Here is a 5,732-nt window from a genome sequence, read left to right as displayed (position 1 = left end):
AAGCTCGTGTAGGGTTTCACTGTTGTCAGCAGCTACCTCCCATCCTCTCAGTGAAAGCGAGAGCATATGCCCTGTCACGGCATAGCGGAATTCAGCTGTCGGTTCTCGGTCAGGCCGGAATAATATCCATTGATACTTTTGCGTCTGTCACTAACGCCCTAGCCTGCTAGGAGTTTGAAGCACGTCACAGTCATTCAGTCATTGAATCCTACTCAGAATACCACAGACAAGGTTTAGACCTTCCGGATTCTCTTGAATGCCGCCATCAGGTCCTGCCTATACCACGAAGATTCCGATTAAAGAATCCAAGAGATATTCACTAAGCCTCAGATGCTTGTAGAACAAGAATGGTTGTCAGTCACCTTGTTCATGAGTGAGAATGGTGATGGGCGTCAATCATCACCTTCATCAAGTTGAAGAACAAGTGATATCTTGGACAAAGAACAAGCGGAATTGAATAGAAGAACAATAGTAATTGCATTAATACTCGAGGTACAGCAGAGCTCCACACCTTAATCTATGGTGTGTAGAAACTCCACCGTTGAAAATACATAAGCACAAGGTCTAGGCATGGCCGAATGGCCAGCCTCCCAATGATCTAAGATAGCATAAAACAAAGATAGCTACCCAAAGTCTCCAGATACAATAGTAAAAGGTCCTACTTATAGATAACTAGTAGCCTAAGGTATGAGTAAATGACATAAAAATCCACTTCCGGGCCCACTTGGTGTGTGCTTGGGCTGAGCAATGAAGCATTTTCGTGTAGAGACTCTCCTTGGAGTTAAACGCCAGCTTTAGTGCCAGTTTGGGCGTTTAACTCCCAATTAGGTGCCAGTTCTGGCGTTTAACGCTGGAATTTCTTGAGGTGACTTTGAACGCCGGTTTGGGCCATCAAATCTTGGGCAAAGTATGGACTATTATATATTGCTGGAAAGCCCAGGATGTCTACTTTCCAACGCCGTTGAGAGCGCGCCAATTGGGCTTCTGTAGCTCCAGAAAATCCACTTCGAGTGCAGGGAGGTCAGAATCCAACAGCATCTGCAGTCCTTTTGAGTCTCTGGATCAGATTTTTGCTCAGATCCCTCAATTTCAGCCAGAAAATACCTGAAATCACAGAAAAACACACAAACTCATAATAAAGTCCAGAAAAGTGAATTTTAACTAAAAACTAATAAAAATATACTAAAAAATAACTAGATCATACTAAAAACATACTAAAAACAATGCCAAAAAGCATACAAATTATCCGCTCATCAGACGCCCATCACCATTCTCACTCATGAACAAGGTGACTGACAACCATTCTTATTCTACAAGCATCTGAGGCTTGGTGAATATCTCTTGGATTCCTGATTGCACGATGCATGGTTGATCGCCTGACAACCGAGTGCTCGCCTGACAAACGAGCCAACCATTCCGTGAGATCAGAGTCTTCGTGGTATAGGCAAGAACTGATGGCGGCATTCAAGAGAATCCGGAAGGTCTAACCTTGTCTGTGGTATTCTGAGTAGGATTCAATGACTGAATGACTGTGACGTGCTTCAAACTCTTGAGGGCGGGGCGTTAGTGACAGACGCAAAAGAATCACTGGATTCTATTCCAGCCTGATTGAGAACCGACAGATGAATTCCGCTATGCTGTGACCAGAGCATATGCAATCGTTTTCAATGAGAGGATGGGAGGTAGCCACTGACAATGGTGAAACCCTACACGAGCTTGCCATGGAAAGGAGTAAGAAGGATTGGATGAAGGCATAGGAAAGCAGAGAGACGGAAGGGAAGGCATCTTCATGCGCTTATCTGAAGTTCTACCAATGAATTACATAAGTATCACTATCCTTATCTTTTATGTTATTTCGTTCATCATCATATACATTTGAGTTTGCCTGACTAAGATTTACAAGATGACCATAGCTTGCTTCAATACTAACAATCTCCGTGGGATCGACCCTTACTCACGTAAGGTATTACTTGGACGACCCAGTGCACTTGCTGGTTAGTTGTGCGAAGTTGTGTAATGCCATGGAATGAACCACCAAGTTTTTGGAGTTCATGACCGGGGATTATGAGAGTTGTGAAAAGAATTGTTCACAATTTCGCGCACCAAGTTTTTGGCGCCGTTGCCGGGGATTGTTCAAGTTTTGAGCAAGCTTTTGGTAACAATGCCTGGGATTGTTCTAGTTTGGACAACTGACGGTTCATCTTGTTGCTTAGATTAGGTATTTATTTTTTTTGAAATTCTTGAAGATGAATTCTAGAGTTTCATGATGATTTGTTGAAGTCTGGCTGGCTGAGAAGCCATGTCTAATCTGATTGGACCGAGGTTTCAACTTATCACCACAAGAGCTTGTTGATTTTAATCAATTTTGCTTTTGGAGCAGTGATCTGCTAAGGCTTGGCTGACCTTTGGTCATGTCTAGTGTTTTGGACCGAAGCTTTCTTTGAAAGCTTGGCTGGCTGTGAAGCCATGTCTAATCCCTGGACCGGAGTCTCAGACTAGCATTGCACTGATTCCTGAAATTCTCATTAAGAATTTTGATATCTTTTCCAACTTAATTTTCGAAAAACAGAAAAAAATTACAAAATCATAAAATTCAAAAATATTTCTTGTTTGAGTCTAGTGTCTCATCTTAAGTTTGGTGTCAAATGCATGTTTTTGTTATATTTTTCGAATCCATGCATGTATTTCTTTGTTTTGATCTTTGAATTCTGTTGGCTTGAGTGTTTGTATGTCTCATATAGTGTCAGCAGTATACAAACTGCTAAGTTTGGTGTCTTGCATGCATTGTATTTGATTCTTGTTGCATTTTGATTATTAAAAATCCAAAAATATTTTTAATTTGTGTCTTTTCAAGTCAATGATACAAAGAATTGAAGATTCAGAACATACTGCAGAGGAATTATACAGAAAAAGCTGAGCATTCAAAAATGCCCAGTGAAGAAGACAGACTGGCGTTTAAACGCCAGCCAGGGTACCTGGTTGGGCGTTTAACGCCCAAAGAGGTAGCATTTTGGGCGTTAAACGCCAGAATGTATACCATTCTGGGCGTTTAACGCCAGGATGGTGCTAGGGGGAAGATTTTGTTTTCAAAATCAATTTTTTTCAAGTTTTCAAAGCTTTTCAAAATCAAATCTTTTTCAAATCATATCTTTTCAATCAAATGTTTTCAAAATCAATTTCTTTCCTTTTTCAAAGATACTTACTAACAATTAATGATTTGATTGAACATTTTTTGCCTTTTCTGTTGAGGAAGGTTTTATGTTTGAATTATATCTTTTCTTGTTAGGCAAGTCACTAATTTTCAAAATCATATCTTTTCAAATTGTTTTCAAATCATATCTTTTAAAATTGTTTTCAAATCATATTTTCTCAATCACATTTTTTTTAAAATCAATCATATCTTCTTAACCACATCTTTTCCAAAATAGTTTTCAATCAAATCTTTTTAACTTCCAATCTCAAAATCTTTTTCAAAAATCACTTGATTTCTTTTCCACCTCCAATTTTCGAAAATTATCAATCAATTTTTAAAATGTTTTTAACATCTTTCTAATTAATTTTCGAAAATCCTCTTCCCCTCCTCCCACATCCTTCTATTTATGGAGTACTACTCCTTCTTAATGCACAATTCGAACTCTATCTCATCAAGTTCGAATTCTTCTACCTTCTTTCTTCTATTTTTCTTTTCCTCTGACACTTCAAGGAATCTCTATACTGTGACATAGAGGATTCCACATTTTCTTTTTCTCTTCTCTTTCATATGAGCAGGAGCAGAGACAAAGGCATTCTTGTTGAAGCTGACCCTGAACCTGAGAGAACCTTGAAGCGAAAGCTAAGAGAAGCTAAAGCACAACTCTCTGTTGAGGACCTGACCGAATTCTTCAAGGAAGAAGAACACATGGCAGCCGAAAACAACAACAATGCAAACAATGCAAGGAAGGTGCTGGGTGACTTCACTGCACCTACTCCTGATTTCTATGGGAGAAGCATCTCTATCCCTGCCATTGGAGCAAACAACTTTGAGCTTAAGCCTCAATTAGTTTCTCTAATGCAACAGAATTGCAAGTTCCATGGACTTCCAATGGAAGATCCTCATCAGTTTTTAGCTGAATTCTTGCAAATCTGTGACACAGTCAAGACTAATGGGGTAGACCCTGAGGTCTATAGACTGATGCTATTCCCTTTTGCTGTAAGAGACAGAGCTAGAATATGGTTGGACTCTCAACCTAAAGAAAGCCTGGACTCTTGGGAAAAGCTAGTCAATGCCTTCTTGGCAAAGTTCTTTCCACCTCAAAGATGGAGTAAGCTTAGAGTGGAAGTCCAAACCTTCAGACAGAAGGATGGAGAATCCCTCTATGAAGCTTGGGAAAGATACAAACAATTAATCAGAAGATGTCCCTCAGACATGCTTTCTGAATGGAGCATCATATGTATTTTCTATGATGGTCTCTCTGAACTATCCAAGATGTCTTTGGATAGCTCTGCTGGAGGATCTCTTCATCTGAAGAAGACGCCTGCAGAAGCTCAAGAGCTAATTGAAATGGTTGCAAATAACCAATTCATGTACACTTCTGAAAGGAATCCTGTGAACAATGGGACTGGTCAGAAGAAAGGAGTTCTTGAGATTGACACTCTGAACGCCATACTGGCTCAGAACAAGATATTGACTCAACAAGTCAATTTGATTTCTCAAAGTCTGTCCGGAATGCAAAATGCACCTGGCAGTACTAAGGAAGCTTCATCTGAGGAAGAAGCTTATGATCCTGAGAATCCTTCAATGGAAGAGGTGAATTACCTAGGAGAACCCTATGGAAACACCTATAATTCTTCATGGAGAAATCACCCAAATTTCTCATGGAAGAATCAAGAGAGACCTCAACAAGGTTTCAATAATAATGGTGGAAGAAACAGGCTTGGCAATAACAAACCTTTTCCATCATCTTCTCAGCAACAGACAGAGAGTTCTAAGCAGAATACCTCTGACTTAGCAACAATGGTCTCTGATCTAATAAAGACCACTCAAAGTTTCATGACTGAAACAAGGTCCTCCATTAGGAATTTGGAAGGACAAGTGGGTCAGCTGAGCAAGAAAGTTACTGAACTCCCTCCTAGTACTCTCCCAAGTAATACAGAAGAAAATCCAAAAGGAGAGTGCAAGGCCATAAACATGGCCGAATATGGAGAGGAAAGAGAGGAGGTGGACGCCACTGAGGAAGACCTCAATGGGCGTGCACCAATCTCCTCTGAGTTCCCCAATGAGGAACCATGGGAATCTGAGGCTCAAAATGAGACCATAGAGATTCCATTGGACTTACTCCTGCCTTTCATGAGCTCTGATGAGTATTTTTCCTCTGAAGAGGATGAGTATGTCACTAAAGAGCAAGTTGCTAAATACCTTGGAGCAATCATGAAGCTAAATGACAAGTTATTTGGAAATGAGACTTGGGAAGATGAACTTCCCTTGCTCACCAAAGAACTGGATGACTTGTCTAGGCAGAAACTGCCTCAAAAGAGGCAGGATCCTGGGAAGTTTTCTATACCTTGTACCATAGGCACCATGACCTTCAAGAAGGCCTTGTGTGACTTAGGGTCAAGTGTAAACCTCATTCCGCTCTCTGTAATGGAGAAATTAGGGATCTTTGAGGTGCAAGCTGCAAAAATCTCACTAGAGATGGCAGACAACTCCAGAAAACAAGCCTATGGACTTGTAGAGAATGTTTTGGTAAAAGTAG

The 5,732-nt window shown here is 40.3% G+C and overlaps 1 non-coding gene across 1 annotated transcript; it reads right to left on the bottom strand.

Annotated features, from left to right (window-relative positions):
• Window positions 1–4,303: 4,303 nt before the first annotated feature.
• On the bottom strand, window positions 4,304–4,411 carry LOC130942563 (small nucleolar RNA R71). The gene has a single exon (XR_009071131.1). It is a non-coding gene; the product is annotated as a small nucleolar RNA R71 (small nucleolar RNA).
• Window positions 4,412–5,732: the final 1,321 nt, after the last annotated feature.

This window comes from Arachis stenosperma, chromosome 7 (assembly GCF_014773155.1).
Source record: "Arachis stenosperma cultivar V10309 chromosome 7, arast.V10309.gnm1.PFL2, whole genome shotgun sequence".
NCBI classification, from domain to species: Eukaryota; Viridiplantae; Streptophyta; class Magnoliopsida; order Fabales; family Fabaceae; genus Arachis; species Arachis stenosperma.
Note: the sequence above shows the minus strand (reverse complement) of the source record. Positions and strands in the feature narration are given on the sequence as shown.